Below are 27,246 nucleotides of genomic sequence, written 5' to 3'. Positions count from 1 at the left end.
ACACAAATATAAGGGGTTTTTGTTGTTGTTATTTGTTTGTTTTTCTACAAAGAAGTGAATTCACATGATAACCAGAATATCTAGATGAAACTCTTCAGTCTGGAGCATCATTCCTCTAACATAAACACTGAGAAAGTAATGATAATTAAATTGGTCAAAATATGTATTCAGATGTCACTTGTGGTACAATATGAGAGACTAATAATGAAGGCACGTGTGAAATATATATATGTATATAGACATGTACATAAACATATATATAGTTGTGAAAGAAAGAAAAGCCACAAGTGTTGAGACATACTTTATATTGAGAAATTTGTATTTTGTGAAACAAGATTTAAGTGAAGAATTAAAGTTTAGAAAAATTCATTCTTACATGATAAAGTAAGATATTTTTATGCAAAAGTGGCAACATACATAGAAGCCCTGAATTTTAAAACCTGACTATTACCACAGAATTTCAGAGATGTTCAGCAGAATATGAGAGTAATATCACACATCTACATTTTTATTCACCCACATCTATCAATTACTTTCTAAAGTCTAGTCACTTTGGTAGGCATGAAAAATGTATTAAATAAAGGCTAAAAACTTGTAATTATGTGGCTCCTACCATAGCAGAAAACAGAATTGAAGAATAAGCAAAGGAGTAATTAGTGAGTTATTAAAGTAAAACAAAGTCCTTAAATTTGCTGCTTCTCAATTTGCCCAATAATAAATAAAGCATTAATATTATTTTGTAAAGTTAAAAAATCTATAATCAGAATAAAGGCATTATCATTTAAAAACTGTGGGATACCTTATTTCATGTTTTTAATTTTAATATTCCTGCAGAAACTCTCATAATTTCTTATAAACTCCTATACAAAATGAAAATAGACACTAAAAATTGGTTTTCTATCTTTTGTAAAAGCAGAATTTAAATTCAGCATTTTTTGAATAAGAAAATTGTTCCTTTTGGTCTTTGAGAGCAATTTTAACAGAGCTATGTGAGCTTTCAACAGATTGAAAGAGGTTACAGAGAGACAAAGAGCAGGAAATGGAGGCGAGGAAAGTGTAGGCTACAACTTTTGGGGAAAAAAAAAAGAAAATTGTTCCTTTTGATAGTTTTCTACAATAAAAGTGCATATTGCTGCTCACAGTGTTTTAATACATGAAAATAAATGTATTCTTAAAAGAAGCAAACAATCTCTTTTGAAATACTGATATATTACAGACAATACTATAGTTCTTTTTTTCTCCAAGCTAGTTTCCTACTTGTTCCCCAGTTATTATCCATTTGAACATTTTGTCAAATGTATTTTATGCATATATATTTGTAAACATATGCTTATAAAATATAATGTATAGTAATATTTAGATTTGTAATGTATATTCCTCTTACTTTGAATACATTTGTGGCAATATGTATGGCTGTAATATGACGTCCTTATAATTTTGTACACATAATGCTGTTATTCAATTAAAATACATTAGGCATGCAAAGAAAACAGAAATGCAAAATTGAAAATAAGAAAAGAAAAAGACAATAGAAAAAGATCCACAATAATCCAGATATTTTGAATGAGCTGATAAGGTTTTTTAAAATAACTGTTACTAATGATAACTGTTACGGAAAGTAGATGAAAAGGTGAACTATTTCGCTAGAGAAATTAGACTTCATAAATTATGATTCTAGATGACAGAATATAAAATATAAAATTAAAAAATTTGCTAGATGTGTTTGTCATTATAAAAGACCTTTTTTGTCTTTAGTAGTTTTTGTCTTGAAATTTATTTTGCCTCAGTATAGAGACACCCACTCCTTTTTTCTATGTGCCTATATCAATCTACTATGTACCCAAAACTTTAAAAGGAAAAAAAAAACTTAAAAAATTTTAAAATAAGAATTTGCTGGATGAAATTAAAAGTAGATAAAATACAATCAAAGTTGGGTGCATAGAACTGCAAAATGGCCACAAAGAAACTTCCAAAACAAAATACTGAGAGGAAAAAATATGATAAAAAAAAAAAAATTGGAAAGAGCCATCAAGACACAAGAGCAATTTTATGTTCAATATTCATGTAATTGTGTTCCATAAGAGGAGAGGGAAAATAGTGGAAAAAAATCGTATTTTAAAAGCGGCATTTGTTTTCTAAATTGATGAAATACATGAACTCAGATCCGAAAAGCTTGGCAAACTTCAAACAGAATGTGCTGAGTCATGAAAAGTAGAGTTAAAGGAGAAATCTTAAAAATAGAGAGGAAAATAAATAACAGAGCAACGGTAAGAATAAAAGCTAATTTATCAACAAAAGTATAGAAATATGGCATTTTGGATGCCAATTGGTTGGATTATTTAAAATTCTAAATGTTAGCCTAGAGGAATTTCATATCTAGCAAAAATGTCTTCCATAATCAAGTGAGGTAAATACGTTGTCTATTAAATACAACAGAGAGAATTTGTCACTAGAAAAACCTTACCTAAAAGAAAAACTAGAGAAAATTTTATCAGAATCAAACAGGGTTGCAGAAAGGAATATAGAACAACAAAAAAGGTAAACCAGTACATAAATTAATGGGCACTTTTTCAATTGACTTTTAAAACAGTGATAGTAATATACTGTGAAGTCTAAAATATTTGTGGAAATTGAAATGCATTATAAAGTGGCACAACCAGGCAAATTATGTTATCATGTTTTAACATTCTCGCATTATTGAAGAGTAGTAAATGTGGTAATTTGTGTTAAATTGTATTACTTTAAAAATAAACTTTATAATCTGAAAGAGAACTAATAAAATAATAGGAAATGAATGTGTAAATACATTTCAACTACAATGAAATATACTACACACTCAAAAGAATGACTAAATGAAAATCACAATAAATGTCAAGACAATAAAGATGTTAAGGGCTTTCTTCACAATTGTACTCTAGCAGTTTGGAAAAATTGTTTGCCAACAGATCTACCAAAGCTCAACATAGGCAGGCATGTCCTATGAACCAGAATTTCTATTTCTAGGAATACAGTCAGGGAAGACACATAGATTTATGCATCATAATCTAGTCATAATATTCAAACATTGGGCTAGGACATTGGGATATACTTATAAAATGGACTACTAACCAATGGACATAATTAAGGTGCAATAGTTCACAACAACCAGGGTGACTCTTACATTTATATGATCAAAGGAAGCCAGAAAACATTTGATGTATTTTATAATTCTATTTCACTTAAACTTTTAAGATTGGCATGACCAGTTTATTATTTTGGAAGTCAGTATACTGCTTATATTTATTTAGAGTAAAGGCCTACTGGCAGTAGCTTGCTGAGGATCTTATGGATGTTCAGACATCTAATGGGGTTCTGATGACATTCTTGTATGTTCACTTTTTGAAAAGTTATTGAGATTTTCTGTATATATAATGTAGTCTAATGATATTGAAAATTCTAAATAAATAATTTTTACACTTTTTTTACATTTTGTGTTTTACCAAGGAAAAACTGTTTCCATTTGTTTCAGGTTGATTAGAATTGTTTGTAGTCATTTTGTTTATTGTAAGTCATGAATATGTGTTAAAATATAATGTCTTCTCACCTAATACTGAAGTTATATGGATTTTCTTTTTTATTTAATAATATAGTAAAAAAATCATATGTTAAATCTTTTTTGAATGCTTGAAAACTTGCAAATTTATTTTGATAGCCTACATTGTTTGATTAGCTCATTTGATACATTTTATATGTTCCTATATTTTCCTTATCATTTTGGTACTTGAATTCACACTAAAAATTCACTGCAAATTGTGCTTCCTCCTATTATTTTTTCTCCAGAATATATTGTATAAAACAATTATCACTTTGTTGAAGTATTGATAGAACCTACATTGTAAATCTTCTGTCTCTGTTTCCTTTGTGTGATCGTAGCCTTCATTACTGTTTTAATATATTATACTATAAATTGCCATTGAACTTACGATGTCCTCACCCAAGCCAATTCTTGGTTCTAAATATTCTGTAAATTTAAATTTGAATTTTTTAATATAAATCATTTTAAACATGTGTTTGTGACTATCTAAATGTTTCAATAATTTTAATACTAGCCTTATATTACTAAGATCTAATTTTATTAAATTTGTGTTATTGACTATGCTTTTAACTTTCTAAAATGTATCCACATTGTTTTTGTTGACCAATGTCACTTTTCATGGTCCATTTTGGTAAAGATGTGTATTTTCTTTGTTGGGTGGCAAGTATATGTTTTACCAAGGGTCTATTGTGACTAGACTGAAATTTTCTTTATTTCACTGTTTTCTTGAATTATAAATTAGCAGAGTACAAAATACTGGTTTGAGGATTATTTTTCTCAGAATTCTTCATTACCTTGACTTCTATATTATTAATCAAGGTGTCTTAGAGTCAAATTGTGTCTATGACGTCAAGGTGTCTATAAGGTCAAATTGATTTCTTATGCAAGTAAACTATCTTTCAATGCTAATATTTTTAAAAGATATTTTCTATGTCATTGCTGCTCTGCCATTTTATTAGAATATGTATAGGTGATATCTTTGTATATCTTTCGGGTATTCACTGTGGTTTCCAAATAGGTCATATGAGTATTTAAAGAATTGCAAAAGTACTAAGCCACTATATTTTCAAATATTGCCTTTCTTCTATTGCTTCTAGTTTCTCCTCTTATGACATCCATTCCTGTTATATATATTAGGTCTTCTCATTCTACCATCTACATCTGTTAAACTTCTTTTTCTATTTTTTTTAAATTATCTCTGAGTTACATCTGAAAAAAAAATTTTTCAGATATATCATCTAGTTTACCAGTTATCCTGTCAACTATTCTATTTAATTTATCTGGTCAGTTTTATTTAAGTAATCACAATTTTTGTTTCTGAAAATTCTTTTTCTCCCCTCCAAATATTCCTGATCCTTCTTGATAGCCATTTGATCCTTATTTTTATATGTAATGCCTTACATTTTTATTCATTTTTATTCTTGCATATTTTATATTCTGGTTTTGACTTAACTATTCCAGTATACCAGTATCTAAAATTATCAAGCTTATAATACTACTACTTTTTGTTTCTTTGAATTCAAATTATGTTGACTCTATCTCTTACATACTTAATATTCTTTAAAAAATTATTCATTTGTATTTGGGTTAATTTCTCAAATGGAACATTTTGGATTCCTTGCTTCACCTCTAGTTTATTGGCTTGAGTTTCCTAGGTCATGGGTGAGGGCTTTTTGACTCACACTTTTCATGAGAACCAGATTGACAATTTTTAAAGATTTTGTTTTATAAGATTCGCGGTTGTCATAATGTTTTAATGAGTGAGGCATCTTTTTTAGTTTGAGTTCTTATTATTTACACATTTCTCACTTGTTCAATAAACATTCATATAAATATTCAAAAGCCTATGATGCTCAACATATGCTAAGGAACACATTAATTTATTAGATATTTATTGAGTTCTTAATATTAGTGAACTTGTCATTATTTTTGTTGATGTGAGTGTCGTATCTGTCAATATAGTCATGGTCTCAGTTTTAATAAGCTTAGTAACTGAAATACACAATAAACAAATATCATTATCTATTATAATTGTAACAATACAAAAGAGAAATACAAGGGTGCAACAGTAGAGCAGCTTGACCTAGGATGGGGAGGTGTCTGATTAGATAATATTTTCTTAGTGAAAAGAAAGTTGAGATCAAATTGAGTAAGTACAAGAAGCAGTCATTGCAGAGAACAAAGCATTGCTATGTTTAAAAAAACGGAAAGAGGGTCATTGTGAATGTAATTCTATAAATGAACAACTATAGATTAAGTGAGGTAGAGAAGTGCAAGATGATACATAGCAAGCAAGGTGGCACCCAGGAGGTTTGTGAACTGCATTAAATATTTGCACTTGATTCTAAGTTCAGTGATTTAAAATTGATGTGTTTATCCAGGAAATTAAATATAATTTTTAATATATACTATAAATATATATGTACATATCATTTTATGTATCATTTATTACATACACATATCTGTATTTATAAGTATATATACATATAAACATACATATATAAATGTAGATAAATTTTAGTGCAATAAGTGAAGCATTATCTCTATCTTCAAGTGACTCCCTGATATGGTCTGGCTGTACCTTTACCCAACATCTCATCTTAAACTTTAATCCCCTTAATCCCCACATGTCACAGGAGAGACCAGGTGGAGGCAATTGAATCATCCCGGCAGTTTCCCCCATGCTATTCTCATGATAATGAGTGAGTTCTCAGGAGATTTGATGTTTTTTTTTTTTAAGTGTTTGGTAGTTCCTCCAGTGTTCATTCTCTTTCCTGCTGCCTTGTAAAGAAAGTGCCTTGCTTCCCCTTAATTTTCTGCCACGATTGTAGTTTCCTGAGGCCTTCACAGCCATGCTGAACTGTGAGTCAATTAAACTTCTTTCCTTTGTAAATTACTCAGTCTCGGGCATGTGAAATAGTGGTGTGAAAATGGACGAATACACTCCTTTTGTGCAGTAAATGAAATAAGCAGTGTGTGTTACTGGAGATACAAGTACCAGAATAAAATATTAAAAGTGTATTGTGAGATTTTGTGTTCGTGTGTATCTGTGTGTATGAATGTATTTTCAGTGGAACAAGAATAGTGAAGAAAAGGCAGAGAGTATACAAGTTAGTTGCTAATCTTCTTGCTAAAAAAGAACAATATTAAGTACAACTTGGTCTTTAATAATGCAAGGCTTAAAAGATTCAACATCAAACTTATTGCATTTACTGTTAACAGAAATCTAATTTTCTGACTATTTTGGAATATCCAGATATTTTGTTATAGTGCATGAGACAGTTGGATGCAATGATACCTTTTTCTATTTTTACTTCATATATATTCCTCTTGGTTATAATATGAAACTTGTTTAGGGGTTGTAGTTTTCTCTTGTATTTTGACATGCAGATACGGATTCACTTATTTTCCATGAAAATGAAATTCAAAATACTATTCCAGCTCTTTGGTATTTACATATTTTTTCCAGCCTTACCTTTCCCTTCTATGTTCCTCTTTCCTACCTTGATAATTAAATCAGACGTTACTTTTATAAAACTTCTCATAGTTAATGTCCATATAATATTGACCAAATTATGTACCCAATTAACAACTTGGTTATCTATGAAATAATAATATCAACTACTTCACAGTGTTGTTTTAAGTAATAATATCACCATCTTTCTTTTTTCCATTTCTTTTATTTCAACATTTATCAAAACTGCCATACTCTTTTATGAAAGATGGCAAATACCCATAAGAACAGTATTTTCATCCATTTGCAGTGATAAATGCTAGTAAACAACATTTTTCATTTGTGTATGTTAAGTAGTTTTGTAAGGTATAAATAATACTAATAAAAACATATTAATATAACATATACTTGGCTGGGCATGGTGGCTCACATCTGTAATCCCAGCAATTTGGGAGGCTGAGGCAGGCAATCACCTGAGGTCAGGAGTTCAAGACCAGCCTGACCAATACAGAGAAACTCTGTCTCTACTAAAAATACAAAAATTAGCTGGATTGGTAGTGCATGCCTGTAGTTCCAGCTACTTGGAAAGGTGAGGCAGGAGAACTGCTTGAATTTGGGAGGCAAAGGTTGCAGTAAGTCGAGATCATGCCATTGCACTCCAGGCTGGGCAACAAGAGTGAAACTCTATCTAAAAATATATATATATAATACATTGCATATATACTATATATAACAAATATGATATAATATACCATAAATATATGTAATATAGTATATTATATAGCATATATGATATACATATATTTTAATATATTATGTATATAAAATATACTTGATAAATTTTGAAAACTGGTTGAATTCTAGCCTTTTTGAGCAATGGGTAAATGTAAGGTTTAGTAGAAATTAGCTAATTATCTGAGTCCAACTGAATTTGATATGATAGAGCTACTTGCTATCTCCACCTATATATATTCCTATTATATAAAATTAAGTACTTTCAAAAATTATCCTATAAATGATTGTTTTCTCATTTAGTATAAAATGACTGTTCTCTTAAATTTTCACAGTAATGTGATCAAATTATATTAAGCATATTCTACAGTTTTATCTTTGAATATTATATATTTTAATATTGCATGCGCAAAAATAAAGATTTATTTGGGGACTAATTATCAACATTTATCAAAATTAATTTTTGACCTGAGTCAGAACCGGTCTATTATAAATGAATAGTAATAATGAATAATCTAAGTAATTACTTTTGTTTCTTATAAGGAGATTTAATTTCAAATGTCCTTATTAAGACTCTACAGCATACTCACTGAGTGAATTTTAACACTTATAGATGCATACAAAACAAAGCACTTACATATTTTCATCTCTGTACAGGATGCTGGTTAAGAAACTGTTGGCTACTTTATATGAGAAATTTTAAAAAGAGTCACAAAACTAGTTACTTTTCCTTTTCACTAAATAACTGTCAGTGCAATGAAAAGCCTTTGACTAAACAATTTTCTTAATAAAGGATTTTCGAAAGATATTTTACTTTAATTTGAGTACCTATTGGCAATGCTATTTAAGATTGTTTTCATATAGGCATCTACTTTCCAGCAGTCTCTGCGGTTATAGAATTGATTCTCTCTTTTCTTATAGAATCCTCCCTGGGTGAACCTCAGACTCAGTTAACCAAGTATGAAGCTCAAAAATACAACCAAGTATAAGTTAAAGTACAGTAATTACTTTTGCTTCTTATGTTTTATTTTAAGAAGCTCATTGTAGGTCAAAATTCACAAGAAGTTCTTTCGGATTATTTCTAAGAGTAAAATTTGTTTTCTTTATGAAATGTATCTCTTGCATGATAAATACATACATAAGTTTCCCAGCCATGAGTGCAAATGAAGCCATAATAGTATATACATGCAAAATTTTGATTCTGAACTCCTAATTGTTACAAAGGAACCCAGACAAAGACCATTTTCCATATGAGTGGGTAATGGATATTGTCACCTGGCCACTATGTGGTAGCTGTTGGGTATCCACAATTCCCTGCCAGGTGTCAGAGTTGCTGCTGCTGCTGTAGTGCAATTCCTCAATGAGATTGATGCACCATACATGGCTAACAAAGCTAAAAAACATATGCTGTATCATTATAATACTATTAGGTAATGGTTTTTCAGCAAAAAACTTTTAGATTAAACTTATCACGTAGAACATTCAGAAAAACTTGACATAATTAAAAAAAAAATTTAAATGCCTTTGAGAACTACCAAGGTAAGAAGGATATGTGGGACTAAACTTTAATCTGGCTGAGAGACCGTGTTCAGAGAGTTGAGTCAACATTAGGCAATATGTTCCTCTAGAAGAATTTGTCTTCTAGATGAATTTGTCATTTTTTTACAAGCAGTAGCTAAAAGGCTGTGGACCGGAGCAGAGATGTAGGCAGGTTTATAGTGGAAAAAGATAAAAATTAGAGATCAGAGACTTCCCAGACTTTTTGTCTACATTTGGAAATGCTATGCCCTAGGACTAATGATGAATAAGATAAAAACTAACTCTCACTGAGACTGAAACCCAGTTTCAAATCTTATGAATTTTCTATTGACTAAATGTGATCTAGGATTACAAAGGCCATTAAATTTATCACTAGAAGCAAACCTACATTTCTTCTGGCGTAAGATAACATTATTCATCATCAAATTACCTATAATTTTTGTCTAATGTAATATCTTATACTCTATCAAAAACAACCAGGCAAAATAAAAAAAAATACAGTAAGTGAAAAATAAAAGAGAAGAAAATTATGAATATACTCACAGAATTTCCATATAATGGAATTGTTCTGTGAGAGTTTTAAAATATTTGTGATTAAATTCAAAAAATTAAAAACAGGTAGAATATTTCAGCAGAAAAGAGAACCTATAAATGGAATCAAATAAAAATTTCAGCACATAAAAATTCAATAACATGAATTAATTATTAAATATCTAGACAAATAGCAGATTAGAAACATATGCAAAAAGGATTTTTAAATATAAAACTAAGTGAGAAGAAAATCTTACACTGAAAACAAAAGAATTGTAAGTAGAGAAAATAATATGAGATACTTCACATAGAATAAAAAGTTTTAATAAACGTATCATTGAAGTACTAGAAATAGAACAGAGTGACAGAATGAAACTAAACCAATATAAATAATAATAATTTTTAAAGGGCAAAGCGTGGTGGTTCATGCCTGTAATCCCAACATCTGGGGAGGCCAAGGTGGGAAAATTGCTTGAGCCCAAGAGTTCTAAACCAGCCTGGGCAACAGAGTAAGACCTTGTCTCTACTGAAAACTTAAAAAAAATAAAATTAGCTGAGCATAGGGGAGTGTGTCTGTAGTCTCAGCTACTCTGGCGGCTGAGGTGGGAAGGTTGCTTGAGCTGGGAAGACTTTGGCTACAGTGAGCTATGATCACACTACTGCACTACAACTGGGATGTTAGAGTAAGATGCTATCTCAAAAAATACTAATAGTAATATTTTTAAAGAACATTATGAAACTCATGGTAGACTCTAAGATACAAATTCAAAAGGCACTATAAACTCCAATATGGACAAAAGCCAAAAAATCACAATTTAGCATACTACACTTGTCACTATGTAAACTTTTATTATATCCCAATTACCAGGCTGGTACACAGATGTCCGCACTACTGTGACTCCTACTTGTCATTTGCTCAAAATTACCGTTTCTCCAGATAATTGCTGTCAGATAAAAGGGAGCCAATTAATTCAGGGGATTACTCTTCTCCCATGGTAGAAACCCTCATGCAACAACTTACCTAGTTGTGGCGGGAGCAAAGGTTGGGGTTCAAAATCTTGCCTGATGGTGGCTCCAACTCAGAGGTACAATTCATGCTGCAGGGCTTTCTAAAATATCAGGGTATGCTAGACTGCTTCAGATATTGCTTTTTAATTTAATTTAATTTAATTTTAGAGATGAGATCTTGCTCTGTTGCCCAAGCTGGAGTACATTGCTGTTGTCAGAGCTCACTGAAGCCTTAAACTACAGAGGTGATCTTCCCACCTCAGGCTCTTGTGTAGCTAGGACTACAGGCATGTGCCACCACACCTGCTAATTGTTTAAAATATAATTTTTGTAGAGAAAGGGTCACACTATGTTGTCCAGGCTGGTCAAATAGGAAGTCGCATTTAAAGAACTTAAGAACTATGACCATATTGACCTTTCACGAGGTCCATGCCAAATGTAAGAATATTCACATAAAGCGAAATAGAAGGCTGAGTTTACATTTTAAGACATATGCAGCTGGGCATAGTGGCTCATACCTGTAATCCCAGCGCTTTGAGAGCCCGAGGCCGGCAGATCACCTGAGGTCCGGAGATGGAGACCATTCTGGCTAATACGGTGAATCCCCATCTGCTGAAAATACAAAAAATTAGCTGGTCATGGTGGCGCATGCCTGTAATCTCAGCTACTTGGGAGGCTGAGGCAGGAGAATCGCTTGAACCCAGGAGGCAGAGGTTATGGTGAGCCAAGATTGCATCATTGCACTCCAGTCTGGGCAACGAGAGCGAAACTCAGTCTAAACAAACAAACACAACAGACGTATGCAGAATTTCCTTTGTTTATTTTGTTGATTTCTTTGTTTGTTTGTTTGAGAGGCGGTCTTGCTGTGTCAGTCAGGCTGGAGTGCAGTGGCAATTTCATGGATCAGGGCAGCTTCTTATTCCTATGCTCCAGCATTATCCTCCCAAGTAGTTGGGACTACAGGTATGTGTCTCCCTGCCTGGCTAATCTTTTAATTTTTTTGGAGAGACCGGGTCTCACTATGTTCTCTAGGCTGGTCTTGGACTCCTGGCCACAAGTGATCCTCCCACCTGGGCCTCCCAAAGTGCTAGGGATGCAGGTGTGAGCCATTGTGCCTGGAAGATTTTACTTATTTTAAAAAGGGCAAGCTACTGTCAAGTTGGAAAAATACCAATCAAAATCAAATCAATCACGATGATGTAGATTGTCTATGAACTTAAAAACAGCTTGCTCTTAATGATTCATATTTATAAAAATGTTCATTATTTTTGACATATCAGTTACAATTATTTTCTATTTGACTTACAATTCTACCTTGTATAATTTAACTCTTCTGATTGTGTATTCACTGAAGAAATGATTAAATTGTTTCAAAAAGAGCACTTTAAGACCTTATTGACATTTTTATTTTCTTAAGCAAGTCAAATAGATTTTCAAGTTGTTAATTTGATGCTAGGAGAGTTTCTAATTATGGTCTTTAACATCAGATGTCATCAGTCTAGAATATAAATATATAAAATGTTCTGTAAAATATACAATGTGTTTAATTGTCACATATAACGATATTAGGTAAGAATATTGCCATTGAAATATGAATTATTTTTAATATAACAAAAGTCTATACATCACTTTCAATTCAATTTTGAATTGAATCATTGATAAATACTATTTTTTAATTTTTTCATCATTTTCTAATAATGCTATGTTATATGAAATAGTAAAAATATTAATCTCATATCTTAAGTAAATTTCATTTTCATTAAGTTTAATATAAGTATTTGCCACAGTAAAAGAAAAGCCATTTTATAAAAGTAAATCCATTATTTATTTATTTATAACACTGGGACAAGGAAGAAATAAGATGAGAAAAGAGAGTAGAGATATTTTTCAATATACATTGAAAATCTCTAACAGGGCAGAGCTTCCTGTTATGTTTTCTTTTACTTTCTAACATCTAATGATCACATATAATAACTTCTATGAGTTATCGTTACTTGAACGATAATCTAACACTAACACTAATCCAGTTAAGTGAATGCACTCCGCATAAACAAGAATATTTTAAAATGTGAATATACAGCAGTACTTTTCAGTAAAAAAAAAAAATGCAACCCAAATCATTACATGTCAGAAAGAAAAAAATGAAGAATGATTGAGAAACTGTACAAACTACAGATCCTTTAAAAATGTTCTCTGATTTTAATTTGTATTGTATACCCAGGGTATGACACTCAAAGAAAAAGTGGTAGCTATCAGTTTAATAGCACAGTGGATTAAAATACAACCTGTTTATGAAATTGCCATGAAATTAAATTGAAGGATATGCTGAACTAGACAGATTGCTTGGAAAATATTCAAGTACAAATCTGTTCTTTTTTCAGACCTGCTGAAATCTAAGCTGATTTTAAGAAACTGGTTTCAGATATTTGCTCTGCCATTTAAAGCAAATCACCTCAATGTGGCAAGAGTGTTTAGGGAATATTTATGAAAGACCCTGACCCATTGACAAAGGACAGCATATTAAATTTTCATGCTAAATAGTAGCCTTAAAAATGCTACTAAAGATAAGCATCTTTTGAAACAAAATAAATAGGCTTTTTCAGTTGATAAATTTTTATGCTTTTTTTTTATTGCATGGAAACAGATCCAGAACATATTTAAATGTATATAACCTTCATCTTCATCCTGATTTACTGGCATATACTTCTATTTATACTTCTGTTTTTAGCTTAATTTCTTCCCTTTTGCTCCAGTCATTGTAGCTAAAATCACATGTCCTATTGTTTCAAATCCAGTTACTTACTTAAAGGATGCAATAGGTTAAAATCTGTAAATACTGTGTTCATACTTGCAAAGAAAATACAGTATTTCTTAGTTTAACTAATGCAATCATCCCAAAACATCACTCTATTATGTTAATATTGTTATATTATTTTCCTTTAACAATTTATAGTATTGTAATGTCTTTTACTTCAGGTTGCTTTTTGGACGATTTAGTGTGGTTTGGGTAAACGCTTTACCAGGATAGCTTCTGAGTGCAGCAGTATAGATGAGATGATGAGAGAAAGAAGATTCATGAGCTTATAGTGACATCTGCGTCCTTGTACTTATAAAGATTCTGACCTGAAACTGTTGTCAGTTCCTGAGGAACAATTGTTTCCATCTAAAGATGCTGACAAATGTTGCTACCTACTGTAAGGTCATTACATTCCCCCAAGATACCTCCCTCTTGGAGCATTCTGCAAGCTCTCTGACGGCCCACCAGGAGATTTGCTTCCTCTCAACAAAAACACAAAAATTTCTGATTTCAACATATTCCTTCACTGCCTTCTGACAAAGCACTACTTTAACAACATGCTATGTTGGATATTATTTATGTCCTGAGTTTCTGTGGGCTGCAACATCACTAATTTATGCCAAAAAATAAATGATAACAGTCCAAATAATATCCTTTGGTTCTCACATTCTTATTTTGATATTTCTGATATGTTGTTTGCCATCGACTCTTGTTCTTTCCCCTTGTCCTTGTAAGATCAAGTGCATATGACTCCCCCTCTTCATGACCCAATCTTCATTTTAGCTCTCTTTCCAGTAATTTTCTTGGGAAAAAGAGGGCAAATTTCCAATTTCCTCTTTCTCTTACAAAGTGACTAAATCTTTCTATGTTCTTTCTTCAAGAGGGCAATAAACTCCACAACTCTGGTTTAGTAATATGTAAAAGAATATTATTTTTATCTTACACAAAAACCTCCTCTAATCTGTGTCCCTCAGGCATGGCTCTGGAAATGAAAGTTACAGAAATGTTGATAAATAGAAATTACCAAAGATAAAATGTATTAATTTAATACCCCCCCAAAATTACTGCTTCACTAAAAGAGAATTATTGTGATTCTATGTAATTCTCCAGATATTTAGAATTGAGACACATTTTCTTTTCACCTCACTTTAATTTTCTTCTCCAGGTCTAATTCATGAATATCTGTTTGCCCTATGACTAATCTACAATATTGAATGCCCCATTTGGCAATGGAGTTTCTGATCTTGGCTTCTTATAATCTAGGAGTTTGGAAAACAGTTTTATTAAAGCAAAATTGCCATGCACTAAACTATGTACTTGTTAAATCATAAAATTTAGTAAGGTTTGACATATGTATACAACATAAAATGATCAAATCAAGATAATTTTATACATAGCTCCAAAAGTTTTTTGTGTTCCTTTATAATTCCTCTCCTGTACGTCATATCACCCATTCCCTTGGCAACCACTGATTTACGTTCTGGTACTACAGATTTGTTTGTATTATCTATAGTTTAATATAAAGAAATTTATGTACTCTGCAGTCATTAATGTTCGGCTTTTTTTTTTTTCTTTTGAGACAAAATTTCACTCTTGTTGCCCAGGCTGGAGTGCAATGGCGCAACCACAACCACAGCTTCCACCTCCCAGGTTCAAGCAATTCTCCTGCCTCAGCCTCCAGAGTAGCGGGGATTACAAGCATCTGTCACCATGCCCAGCTAGTTTTGTATTTTTAGCAGAGATGGAATTTCTCCATTTTGGTCAGGCTGGTCTTGACCTCCCCACCTCAGGTGATCCATATGCCTTGGCCTCCCAAAGTGCTGACCCACAGTGCCCGGCCGACTTCTTTCTTTTTTAATTTTTATTTTAAGTTCAGGTGTACCTGTGCAAATTTGTTAAATAAGCAAAGTCATGTCACAAGTGTTTGTTGTACAGATTATTTCATCACCCAGGTATTAAGCCTAGTACCTATGAGTTACTTTTCCTGATCCTCTCCTTCCCCACACCCCAACCCTCAGCTAGGCCCTAGTGTCTGTTTTTACCCACGATGTGTCCTTATCATTTAGCTTCCACTTATAAGTGAGAACATGGAGTATTTGGTTTTCTGTTCCTGCATTAGTTTACTAAGTGTAATGGTCTTAAGCTCTATCCAGGTCATTGCAAGTATGAATAGTTTGATCCCTTCTTATTACAGGGTAGTCTTCCATGTCATGGATGTACTATAATTCCCTGATACATTTACCCGTTGATGGAAATTTCATATTTCCTTATTATATAATTTTACTTGGCAATTACAAATAATGATATTATAAATATTTATGTTTTGTGTGAAGATATACTCTTTTTTTTGGAAAATTATTGAGGAGCAGAATGGAAAATACTAGGGTAGATTTTTGTTTACATTTTAAGAAAGTGTTTTCCAAAGTGGCTAAACCATTCTACCTTCCCAACAGCATTGGATGAGGTTTCTATTTGATATTCATTCTCACTGACACGCAGTATGATAGTCTGTTTAATTGTAATCATTCTAATAGGTCTGTAGTGATATGTCTTCATGGTCTCCATTTTGTTTTTCTAATAAATTCTTGAGTAGCTACTTGTAATCTGTACATATTCTTTGGTGGATTTTATGTTCAAACATTTTGTTCATTTTCAATAGAACAATTTATTCATTTTGTTGTCTTAGTTTTTTGCATTGTCTATGTCAGTTTTCAACCTGTAGTAATTATGCAATCTCATAGGACAATTGTCAGGATTGTGGAGGTTTGGAAGGTGATATTACTAGTATCTAGAATATAGAGGCCAAAGATGCTGCTTAGGATCGCTTACAGAAATAGGCCAAAAAGTCCATAATGCTGCTATTAAGAAACCTGTTAGGAATAAGTCATTTATCACATATTTAGTATGCAAATATACCCTCCCAGTCTGTGTCTTTTAATCTTCTTAACAGTAAAATTTAAAGCATGGAAGTCTTTCATTTTGATGACATTTAAGTTATCAGGATTTTTATGCATCATGATTTTGGCATTATCTCTAAGAAATATTTGCCTAGCCCCATATTACAAAGATTTATTTCTACATTTTCTCCTAGAAGTTTTATAGTTTTAGGTTTAACATTTATTACGTGACTTAACTTTTGTCTATGATGCAGAGTATGGAGCAAAATTTAATTTTTTTGCATATAAATATACATTGTTTGAGATACTGTACTCTCTGAATGGAGTCACGTTTGTAGTTTTGTTAAGAATTACTTGTCTAAATATGTGTGCAATTATTTCCGGATTGTCTATTCTTTTCCATTGTTCTATTTTCAAGCTTTATGCAATGTCATACAAGCTGATACCTACAGATTATGAATAAATCTTGAAATCAAGTAGTGATTATTCTATATTTATGTATTCAAAATTTATTTTGTGTATTTCATTTCCTTTGCAGTCTTATATGAAATTTAGAATTATATTTTTATTTCTTGTTACTTTGTCAGTGGTAATAAAGAGTACCTGACTCCATTTTTTGATGTCTGACTGCTAATAGCTCTTCAGCCTCTCCTCTCATTCTTCTCATTCTTGCATTTGTATCGAACATCAGAACAAGCTGATAAGAATGCCTGATGCTCCCTCCTTTGGCACTGTGGGAGACTCAAACTGAACAGACCCCTGTACCACTGCAGAAACTCTTACCCTTGTCCCACTATCTAACCACAATAAAAAATCCTAGTCAATCTCCTTTTATTACTTTCTCAAGCCTTTTTAGACCTTCTTTGTTGTTTTTTATTTATTTAAATTTTTTATTTGTAATTATTATGGATTCATAATAGTATATATTTATGGGATTGGCATGCTCTGTTCTCCCCAGACACATCAATTATATAAGTAGTAAACATTTTCATGCCATCTTGGTGTGTGTGTGTTTGGCTTCTTCAGTCTTGATAACCAAACCAAATTTTAGGTAGGGCTCTCTTCTATCATTATAGAGTGATCACATAATTATCTCTTCTATCGTTATAATTGACACTATGATGAGGATGTCTAGGCAATGATTACCACCTGGTAATAGAGCCTGCTGCTGGAGATCAGCATGGACTTTGAGCTGCTGCCTGCTGGTTATCTTGTGCTTTAAGCTGTGCTGCTTTGTGTTGTGCTGTTGAATCCTACCCAACCCCTGATATAGATTTAGCTGACCTAAGTTGAAAGTTTCAATATTTGGCGTTTAGGGACAGGGCCGTGTGATTGGAAACCTCTTAAAGGGTTCTGGGTCATGTTTCTTGTTCTAGACCCATCTTTGTGTCTTAGAGTAAGGTTGTGACTGATGTTGGCTAAGAGGAAAGAGTATGTATTCCCTGTGACTGATTGGTTGTGTGTCTTAACAAGGGAAGATAGTATGTGAAATGAGCCCCTCAGCTGGTTGCTTATGAAAGAGTAGCTATTAGAGAGTATGAAAAAGAGAAAGAGCAAAAGCCAGGGTTGGCGGAGGGACACATGGTGGCAGGGAGAGAGACAGAGCAAGAAACTAGGAAAAAAAAAAAGCCTGAAACACACATTCTTAATTTAATCCAATTGGAAATCTAAAATTTACCAAAAGAATGTAAGATTTTGTTGTATCTCTTTTATACTGCTATTAGCTAAAACTTTATTTTAATCTTTGCTAAATGGTTGATTAACCATATACATATATTATATACACATATAATGTATTACAACATAGTTACAGTGATATTGTATCTTAAAGGAAAGTTTAAACTTTATTTCTAAAGGTTTAATAATTGAGTTTACCAATTAAAAAAAAAACTGACAAGAGGCAGACTAACAGAAGACTTACAAATTGATTAATGCACAAGCACACAGCAATCACACAAGCAAGAAACCTCCAAGAAGGGCCAGAAGGTTGCTGTTTAAATACCCTCTCCATAGGAGAGAGGAAAGTGGAAAAGGTAAGCAATTTTAGAGAGAGAGCAAATGATTTTTAGGGGATATGAATGCGCCCAAAGAGCGGACAATACCTTGGAACAAAGTTCCTCTGGGCTCTGGGAGAGGTAGCAATAAGTTTTGAGAAGGCAAAGGACAGAACTGCACTATAAACAATGGTTTCTTATTACACAGATAAAGTCTCTCAGGTGACAGCCCTCAGAAGACCAGATGAAAAGTCTGTTCATGTGGACATGCTGATGACCTTTAGTGTCCTCTTTGGTGGTTAACCTTCCCTGGGTAATGAGATTTCAGACAGAGGATTGAAGGCAATTGTGTTTCTTTTGGAAGAACTTCCCTCAGTCAGATGGGGGAACTTCAGAGAGCCTTTCTCCATAGTTGGGGAGAGAAACAAGTGAAGGTCAGAGAGACCTTGATTTTAAGGCTACTTTAAGACCTTCAATTTCCTTTAATTCAAGGTGCTCAGCATGCTGAAGAGACCCAATAACTCCTTCTTACAGAGTATAGGAATCTTGCAGTAGAATACTTCTATATCTCCCTTCTCATAATGGATGCTGTTTTTGTTCAGCTTTTAAATAATATGTCTGTTAAAACATGTTTCATTGGTGTCATTTTTTGGTTAAAAGTCAATTATTCTTTAAAAAGGTTTAAATATAAGAAAAACTCCAATGCTCTTTCTTTCTTTCTTTGCTTCTGTGTGTCAACTTGCCTGGGCTACAGGATGTCAAAATGTTTGGTAAAACATTATTCTTAGTGTGTCTGTGAGAATGTTTCTGGGTGAAATTAACCTTCAAATTTGTATACTGAGTAAAACATATTGCCCTCCAAAGTGTCAGATGGCCTCATCCAATCTGTCAAAGATATGAATAGAACAAAAATCTGAGCAAGGGAAAATTTGTTCTCTCTGACTGTCTTTGAGCTGGAACATTGATATTCATCGCTTTCAGGCTTAAACTTGGACTAGAACTTGCACCACTGGCTCTCCTGGGTCTCTGTTTTGCTGCCTAAAGGTCTTGAGATGGGTCAGTCTCCATGACTGTGTTAGCAAATTTCTTATTGTCTATCTGTCTGTCTATGTCTCTCTATCATCTACCTATGTGTCTCCTATTTGTTATCTATCATAGATAAAAAATACATAGATAGGAGATCTCCTTTCTGTTCTGTTTCTCAGAGACAATTCTGACTAATATAATAGACCAGAATTTTATTCACAAGCCATAATATTGTGTGTGAATCCATTCTAATTCTGGGAAAATATCTAACATAAAGTACCCTGTCTGACTGGATATCAACATGTTACCAATACTGTACTATTTCATGGAAGTTGGAGGAGTTTTTACACAAATACTTTGTGTGATTTTATTAATTTATCACCTATCATATCCAAATTCACCCTTTTTGCCTGCCTTATGAAAAAGGAAAGGGAGTCTTTAAACATTGTTTTCCCCTTCTAGGTTGGATAGGGCTAAGCTTTGTCAGCAGAGGGCAGTAAAAAAATGCTGCAGTAGGCATAGGGCTATTGCTGCCTGGCTGTGCTGTGCTTGCTGAGCAGACTTCTTTAGTGTCCAGTTCTTGACATGCAAGGGGCCAGCAGCATTCATTGTCCAGTGTTTTTTTTTTTTTTTTCTAGTGCGTTCTTGTTAGAAGGATTTGTGGCTTCTAGCACGTTTGGAGAATTGTCGCTGCGGAAAGCAACAGTGAGATACCTCTACATGGACATTATGTATATATATATATATATATATATATATATATATATAGTTTGTGACAACTTCATCAAATTTTTTATTTTTACTTTTTATTTTTATTTTAGATTCAGGAGTACATTTGTAGGTTTGTTTCATGGATATATTTTGCCATGGTGAAGTCTGGATTGCACTCCTTAGTGCACCCATCATTCATATATTGAACTTAGTACCCAGTAGGTAATTTTTTTAAACGTTGGCTCCCTTTCTACTCTCCCATTCCTTTGCAGTCCCCATTGTCTATTATTTCCATATGTTTGTCCATGTGTACCCATTATTTAGCTCCCACTTGTGAGAACTATGTGGCATTTGATTTTTTGTTTCTGAGTTATTTCACATAGGATAATGGCCTCTAGCTTCATCCATGTGCTTCAAAGGTTGTGATTTAATTCCTTTTCAGGGTTGCATTAGTATTTCTCTCTCTCTCTTGCTCTCTTTCTCTCTCTCTCTGTCTATATATATATATACACATCACATTTTCTTTATCCAGTCAGCTGTTGATGGACACTTAGGTTGGTTTCATGATTTTGCTATTGTGAATAGTGCTGTTATAAACATATAAATGCAGGTGTATTTTTTAATATAATGATTTCTTTTCCTTTAGGTAGATACCCAGTAGTGGGATTGTTGGGTCAAGTGGTAGTTCTTTTTTAGCTACATGAACAACTTTCATTGACAGCCTTGAGGCTATTTCTGACAAAGTCCAAAGGATAGGTTTCCAGAGCATTTTACAGATACAGAACTACAGCAAATTATTTGTATTCAGTGATTCATGGATATGCCCCTCTCCAACCAAGTATGAAAGTCAGACAGCCCTGAAGGTAGGGAGTTAGGACTTAATACTCTATCTTAGTCCTAAAGGTAGTGCCGATTCCTTATATACATTATTCATCTTATTCTAGAATTCTCTATACTTGTAATTCTCTGTGCTTCTTTCTTATTTGCATATTCTTCATTATTCTAATTCCTCGCTAAAATTAATAATTCTTTATATTAAACTTGCCCTGTTTAAATTATCATGCAGTAGTTCGCACTTGTTTGGACACAGATTGGTTGGTGCACACTTAAGTAGTTGAATATTCCTAAAACCAATCTGCTTGCTCTTCCCTTTTATGATTTCAGTTGCATTTCTATCAGTTTTTGCCACTGTCTAAATGCCTAGCTGCTTTTGTGTCCCCATTGCAATTAGAAAAAAAAATGCAAAAATCTTAAAATGGCATTTAAATTTTTGTATGTTGCTATCACTACCTCTATACTATTATCTCTTACCACACTTATCCTCATTTACAAAGCTGCAGTTATGTTTGCTTTATCCCTTAAACGTGAAATTTTTTTTTCTTATGGCTGCTGTTCATTATGCTTAGAGTGCTCTTCCTGAAGATGTGTACATGAGTGGCTCATGATCCTCAATAGATCTCAACTCAAATACCATCTCCTCAGGGGCATCTTTCCAAACCATTCTATTTAAAATATTCAAACTTTCACGCTCAGTCGTTCCTTATTACATTATTTATGTGACTGTGTTAATAATAATTATGAGTCTCTGAAATTATCTCCTTAATTTTTGTTTTACATGTATTAAAGATAATTCTTTCCACCTCCTTCCCACACAGTAAAATATAATCTACACATGGAGAATTGAAAGAAACTTCATTTTTTATTCTATATTCCTATTGTGTAGAACACAAACTAGTACATAGATGCATAATAAGGAATTTTTAAATTGATGGATGGATAAATCTGATAATAATGTCTTCATTCCAAATCTCTGAAAACTCCAATTTTGACTTTTATGCTCTCATAGTAGATGGTAAAAAAATCATGGTTTAATATATTTGCTAAATAAGTTATTCATGGTTGAAATATGATGTTTGATTTATAACACCTCTTATAATAAACATATGATGCCTAATTTATTTTGAAACTAAAGATAGCGTGGTGGGTGAAGTAATATACAAAAATGAAAATGCCTACTGACTTTTTTTGCTTCATGAGAAAAACATCAATGATGTACAGAATAAGCACTTGCTGAAAATATTTAACTATTTAATTAACAATATTAGATTACCACCAACTTTAATATTATATTAGCATTGCAGTTTATGTTATTATTTTCATATGTGTTATTTTGTATAAGACTAATCAAAATCCATGTGTAAATACAGAGGATTTACTCTTCAACCTCCCCAGGGTTTGGAATAAGCATACATAGGTGGGTATCTAGGCCCTTCTTGCTCTTCCTGTGTAAAGATTAGGATAGGTAAATGTTCTGTAGGACCTACCTCACAGTTATATTACTCACCGGAGGTCTCTAGTAGACTGCAGTGTAAATGTTAGTGTTCATCTCTCTTTCTTAGTGATACTCCCAGGGGTTCTTCTTCCTGAGTGATAAATATATGTAACTTTCTAAACTAGGTAAACCTTGATCATTGCTAAGTAATGTTATTTAAGATGAGAACATACCTTAATGAAACTTGTTAATCATTCTCAAGATGTTCTGCACGTGATCTTATCTTTTTATTAGTTTGAGAGTTAGCTAAATCTTTGGATTTCTGTTAATAAAAGCTGACATTTATAGATAATTACTGAAGGCTAGATATTATCTTATATTTTTCATGTATTATTGGTGCAATTTAGATATTAATTAATACTGACATAGAGACTATAAGGAAAGTAGCCCAAGGTCACAAAGTTGTAAAGAGGGAAATCAGAGTATAAATCTAGTCAGCCTTCACCAGACACACAGTTGAAAACACAATTCTAATGCCTCCCTAGAAAGACAACTTACCACACTGAGCTACTCAGAGTTCAATCAAATGACCTGGACATACTGTCTGAGCAATTTAACCTCTAGTGGATTTTCAGCCATTCTTAAATTTTGAAAAGGGAGCCAGGCTACTAAGTATGGATTGGGCTTCTTAGTTACTTTATCTTATATGTCAGCCAGGTTGAAGCTAGCAATATAATACAAGTTTTAGAGTCAAACTACCTGAGTTTGGAGCTCAGGTACTTTAATTTCTAGTTAAAGTGTAACTTTGGTCTCCTAACTCCCTATCCCCCTTCCTGGTTTTCCTTTTCTTTATATTGATTTTTACTTTCTTCTATGATATATATTTCACATATTAATAGATAAAATTATTACATATAATTTTTTAAATGCATTTTTTAAAAATTTACTTTATTGGTGTATAACCTATATGAGTTAATAATAAAAATGTGAGGGAGCAAAGAACAGGAAAAAATCTGACTTTCTTCTGTGGAATTCAATGATTGCTGATTATTTCTAAGATTTTTCCCCATTCTTTCTTGCAAGCTTTCATTAATTCCTTTTATTGTAAAGACCACTATCTCTCAGGGTTTTTACACTTTCTCCTGGTGACAGACCAGAAAAGAATGAAAACTAATTATTGTTAATCAGAGATTCTATATTTATGTGTATTGTCTATAGAATTTGCACAATGTGAATCCATTTTTGTTCTTAATGATATACAGGTTCCAAAACACTTAAGCAGCAGCACAAAGTTATAGTAAAAAGATATTGTTGTAAACACTAAGTTACACTAAATTAAGTGGATTTGACTTTAATGCTATAGGACTTTCAGAAAAATAAAGTACCAATGTGAGCTCCAGTCCAGGAAACATATGTGGGAGTGGTAATATTTGAAGAGTTTTTCTTTGTTTTATTTTATTTTTAAATACAGAAAACAAAAACTACTCCAATTATTTAAATAGAAAAAAAATTAACATACAATATTGGGGAAAAAAGGTAAAAGATCAGAAACAACAGAAGGAATGGTTGGACAGTCCAGAGATTAGCAACAGCAAGAACTGCTGATCACTCTCAAGCAAAAATAATAAAAAGAATTAGCAAGGTTAGTGGAAATGTGATTACTTTGTGGAAGTTGGATTCTGGAACTGAAGCTAACTGACAAGAGCTGGAAACGCAATGGTAATGTAACAGCATCTGCCTAGGGCCGAGTAAGGGGAGAAACAGATTGCCATCTTGCTTGCTTTGTCATGACTTTCCATTGGCTGAATCCAGTTGAAATAATTAGGCAAAGTAGCCTGGGAAACACAGACTGCAGGAGTCAGGGTCTTTGATACAGAGCACACCTAGCAAAGTCAAGGAGGAGTATGAGGGGAAATTAATCTACAGGAAATAAAAGCAAAATTTAGTAGTAAGCATGATACCAGAGATTAACAAAGGTATTGGAAAGCTTAAGCTGAACTTTCATGTTGTGAGAAAGTGAAAGGCTTAAGCAGAGCTTTCATCTTAAGCGAGAAAGTGAAAATTAATTGCATAGGCAACATGAAGTAAATGGAGAAAGGCATATCTTTTAAAGAAAAGGAGAAAGGAAGGAAAGAAAAAAAGGAAGGAAGAAAAATGAAAAAGAGGAGGGGAAGTGATGGCTGTTAGAAGCAGTTCTGAATCTGCTTTTAAGTTGTGAGCATGGAGAACTACCTTGGTAGTGAATTGAGAATAACACAGGAGATGTGAAAACCATTTTGTAGACATAATCAAGACTACATGGTAATTTATTGTTTATGAACTATGAGATAATTATAGAATTTTAAGCCTAAGGAACAAATGCCTTGTGTCCTTAATAGATAAAACAATTAGGAGGAGTATCTCCTTTGCTCAAATGTGTTCAAAATTTAGTTATCTTATAGTTGGATTATGAATTCTGGAGAAACAATATTTTGCATGCCACTTACTAGATTTGTGATTTTGGAAATGTTACTTAGTCATTTTATGCCTTAATTTATTCATCTGTGAAATGAAAATAATGCTACCATCTCTTTTATGTGATTATCATAATGAAATGAATTAATATTTGTAAAGCCTTCCTAGCTAGTGATGCTGTACGTGTTATTACATTGAGTTTGAGATTGAAGCAGGAGTGGCCTTAAGAAACAGACCTCTACAACACCAAACTGGCAAGGAAGGGGTGATTTATTTGGGCGGGAGCAAGGTGGCATACTTGCCTAACAGCCAAGCTCCTTTAACAAAGGAAACCTCTGCCTTTACATAGGCTTACAACTCTAGATATTAACATGTGAAAGGGTCTTGGGTTTACAGTTTTAGAAAGTACAAGTGAGGGGGGATGTGATCCCTGAAGTAAGCCTTGGGGTTTGAGCAAGATTGAATGGGAACAATAAAGGGCATTTCTCCATATGGCCCCCACCCTTAAGATTGCCTCAGCTCTTAAGGGGGGAGGGGTGTTAATCTTTAACCTCCAGGCCACTGACCTCATGCCTGCTATATCTCAACTTTTACTTCTTCCTTACAAGAGACAGGAAAGAGGGGTTTCTTTCCTCAAGTTGACATCTTCGTAGTGATATCTCATTAACAATTATAGGTTGTGCTTTGAAGGATTCATATGGAGATGTATATTGGAAAGTTGGAAGATAAGTGCTGGAGAAATCTATTAAAAAACATGATCCTACAGAGCAAGATTCTGAAAGGAAATATTAACAATTGTGGAAAAGTGATTTAGTAAAAATGTAAGGCAATAAGGCAATAAAAAAGAGGACCAATTTGAAAGATCAAAAGAAAAAATGACAAAAACATACAGTAACAGAAGTCGTAAAAGCATAACATTCTAAGTAAGAATGATGACCTGATACACAGGGTCAAATATTGTGAAAAGTGAAAACCAATACAAAGTAATAGCTTTTGCTGAAAGAGGAATATTTAGAATAATAGAATTTTACTTCAGAACAAAGACAGATAATAGATGAAAATAAAGCAGAGAATGAACATTCTTCATCAGTAAAGCCTGCTAACATAAGGAAGATAATAGAGAAGGTAAGTCCCCAATATCTACTTGAATATGAATGCTTCTTAAACTGATAAGCAAATCACTTTAGAGGAACCTAACATACAAATTGAAAAAAATGTGTCTTGAACAGATTTTATTTTTTTCTGTAGCAGATTTAAGAACTTTCTTCTTCTTGGCCCTGTGTTATTTAAGTTATGTGGACAGATAAAGACAATTTGAAGTTTAGTTGTCATCTGGTCTAGTTTACAAGTTTCTCTAATTACCATGGTCCCATTTACATATTTGTAAGGAGCGTATAATTGAAGCCCTAACCAACAGACAAAATGAGGAGTTTAAGAAAATGTATGGAATGATACTAATAATTTTTTAAAAATATAATTAGAGAATTATAGAGTCCTGGGATTTAAATTTGGTATTAAAAAGTCATCACATGAAATATACCATAAAAATGGGTGTCCATTATTTTCTGGAATAATGCAAGTACAACATATTTGCAGGAATATACTTTTTTTCTAAATTTTCATTAGTTGTAATTACTCATTTTTAAACATAAAAATTGGAAAATACAACATTAGAAACAATAATGTATTTTCATCCAATGCTATTCTCAAGATAAATTTCAACTCTTTCAGTTGTTTCTCATAGATTCATTTCTCTACCTTAAATATATAAGAACAACCTTATATACAGCCACCCCACTTCTGTATATATATCCATAGGAATTGAAGAGATATCTACACTCCCATGTTCATTTCAGCATTATACACAATAGCCAAGATAGGAAAACAACTTAAATTAAATGTCTATTGACTAATAAATGCATAAGGAAAATTGTACAAGTACATATATACATGGGGAGAGTGTGTGTGTGTATATATTTATATATGCATATGCATATGTACCCTCTCCTCCCATATTATATATAAGGTGAAAGAGAGAGAGAGAAAGAGAGAGAGAGAGATAGAGAAAGGGAGAGAGAAACATTATTCTGATGTAAAAAAAGAAGGAAATTCTGCCATTTGCAGAATGAATGCACCTGAATGAATATGAAATATCTTAAGTAAAATAAATCAAGAAGAAAAAGACTAATGCTAAATATTATCACTTATTCTTGAAATCTAAAATAGCCAACTCATAGAAGCAGAGAGTAGGACAACC

The sequence above is a fragment of the Sapajus apella genome, unplaced genomic scaffold, assembly GCF_009761245.1.
Source record: "Sapajus apella isolate SASKATOON/1434 unplaced genomic scaffold, GSC_monkey_1.0 scaffold9, whole genome shotgun sequence".
NCBI classification, from domain to species: domain Eukaryota; kingdom Metazoa; phylum Chordata; class Mammalia; order Primates; family Cebidae; genus Sapajus; species Sapajus apella.
Note: the sequence above shows the minus strand (reverse complement) of the source record.